Source organism: Spinacia oleracea, chromosome 1 (genome assembly GCF_020520425.1).
Source record: "Spinacia oleracea cultivar Varoflay chromosome 1, BTI_SOV_V1, whole genome shotgun sequence".
Taxonomy (NCBI): domain Eukaryota; kingdom Viridiplantae; phylum Streptophyta; class Magnoliopsida; order Caryophyllales; family Amaranthaceae; genus Spinacia; species Spinacia oleracea.
Window position 1 is genome coordinate 19,038,633 of NC_079487.1, and position 2,500 is coordinate 19,041,132.

General features: G+C 31.8%; 1 protein-coding gene and 1 non-coding gene across 2 annotated transcripts in view; one reads left to right on the plus strand and one right to left on the minus strand.

Moving 5' to 3' along the window:
* The first annotated feature begins 29 nt into the window (after positions 1 to 29).
* Positions 30 to 2,500, plus strand: part of LOC130466287 (DNA-directed RNA polymerase subunit beta) — a 6,737-nt gene continuing 4,266 nt past the window's right edge. Inside the window, exon 1 of the mRNA XM_056835129.1 lies at positions 30 to 2,500. This exon is cut by the window's right edge and continues 4,266 nt beyond it. The gene's annotated coding sequence lies outside the window, so the exon portion shown is untranslated.
* On the minus strand, positions 2,247 to 2,317 carry TRNAC-GCA (transfer RNA cysteine (anticodon GCA)). Its single transcript has one exon. It is a non-coding gene; the product is annotated as a tRNA-Cys (tRNA).

Sequence of the window (2,500 nt, forward strand, 5' to 3'; positions counted from 1 at the left end):
TTCACTTTCAATAGGAATTATTCTGATTGATTTTTAGGTCTTTTTTCTTGCCCTTTTCTTTTTGGATTTATTTTTCATCAAACAAATATGAAAATTTGCATTACTTGAACTGATTCCTAAAAGAGTGGATTAGTACTAGAATAATTTTGGATTGGTAAGATTCTATTTAGGATTCCAAGAGATACCATATTGGGTCTCGTTTTTCAATTTATCGCGTCTATCTAAGGGAATACCCTATGCTTTTCGGGAGTATATGTGCAAATTCCATTTGTTTCGTGTACAATACACAACTCCATTTTTTTATTAAAATTACCTTGTAATCCTAATTTCTTTTTTTTTTGTTTTCGGGGTTTTGTTTTGTAACTTCATTAGATGATTGATTGTAGAAGAAAGACGCTAGGTTATGGAAAAAAAGACTAAAAAAGAATGATAAATAAGGGAATTCTTGATTAGATAACAAATTCCATTTTTCTTTTTTTGGATTCAGTATGGATAAAAGATCTTCCTATGTTATACTATTCAATTCGCGACGGCGAATTTATATGATAGCTCAGATATTGTTATTCATGATATTAATCTGATTCAATATCATCAACAGGTAAAATTTTGATCATCTCTATGGGATTAAATCCCGAGTTAATGCCAAGGAAAAAACGATGAGATTATGGAAGTAAATATTCTCGCATTTATTGCTACTGCACTATTCATTCTAGTTCCTACTGCTTTTTTACTTATTATCTATGTAAAAACGGTTAGCCAAAATGATTAATTTAAATGAAACTTGATTTCTTAATTCTTTATCAATATCAATGATTGAAAAGAAAAATGGAAAGAAAAAAGGATTCCAATTGCGTTTCTTAACTGAAATGAGCAGGTTAGAATCAGCAATATTCGATGAGATTTGATAGTATGGTAGAAAGATTCCTAAGAATCTTTCTACCATACTATCGATTAGATTAGTATTTTTTTTTTTCGTGTAGGAAGTTGTACTATATATAGATTCCAGTACTGGCCGAAAGAATCAAATCAAAGAAAGAAATAAAAGTATGGTATATATTAAGAAAAACCAAGTTAGTAATCTTTTTGTATCATTGCCAACCCAAAAGAAGTAAAGTAATTGAATTGATTGACTGGTGGATAGATGCTCGAAAGAGTTCGAAGGTATGGAAACTTCTTTGAATTTTTCAATTCAATAGTAAAACTGATCTATTTTTAACACTTAAAACATGATATGAATCGATAAAGCACAAAAAAATCCATTTTCGAAAATAATCAAACAAGTGGTAAGTGCCTAATATGCAACTCTTCCGAGCTAAGATCTTAATTATGTGTATATCTTATTGAACAAGCACTAGGTCGCTGTTCTTTCCTTATGAATATGAGAACGGCTTTCTTTTAGATTTGGATAAATAGGAATAGGAAAACAAAAAGGGTCTGTTGTTCTCCATTATCCTTATAGAATTTATCTAATTGAATTTTGATAAGAGTCTGTTCGGATAAATTGAATCAAAACTCAATTAGATAAATTTCCTATCATCTATATCTCCTTATTATTGAAATATCTTTTTTATTGATATTATTATCTTTAAAAACACTTTGCGAAGTGATCCATAAAACAAACGATACAGTTTTATTCCTCAACGAAAATTAAGTAGTATTTCTAGAGTCCACTTCTTCCCCATACTACAAGTGAAAGAGAAAATGTAAAGACTACCATTAAAGCAGCCCAAGCGAGACTTACAATATCCATGTGAATTATGTCCTCTATTTCTATGAATATGAAGGAATTATTCCATTATTGTTTACTAATAATAGTGAAATCCATGGTACAGAGTCAAAAAATGGGCGAACTATTCATTTTATGAACCAATCCCATAAATCCAATACCTGAGTACTCCGAGACTCTTTTGAGTTTGTATACAAACTATATGCCGCATTCCGCTTTTCTTTTCCACAATTACTAATTAGTTAGATATTCCCTCCCGCCGAATTCAAGGCCCAGTTAGTAACCACTCCAATAGGAATGGAGAGGTTTCGATAGCCCTTCCCCTACTTACTAAAAGGAAAATCTTTCCTTGAATCCTAGACACAAAAATTTACAGAACTTTCACTTTCCCCAGACACTTAGAATCAAGTACGTACCAAGAGACCTCTTACGCTTCCTTTTGGCTGCCTAAGAATTCGGGGAGTTATCGGTTATAGCAGTCGATAAGAAAGTTCGAGTCTTTTGTTAATTATAATAAATCAGGCGACACCCGGATTTGAACTGGGGAACAAGGATTTGCAGTCCTCCGCCTTACCACTCGGCCATGCCGCCAAAACGATCAAAAATAGACTAGACGAAAAGATTACCTTTTTGAGATGGATTACTGAACTTATTTTTTTATTTATTGTACTTGCATTTTGAACCTCTTTTCCTTGATAGCCCTTCCACTACTTACTAAAAAGAAAATCTTTTTTTTGTTTTGATTCGATCCATACCAAAAAATATGGACTTTCA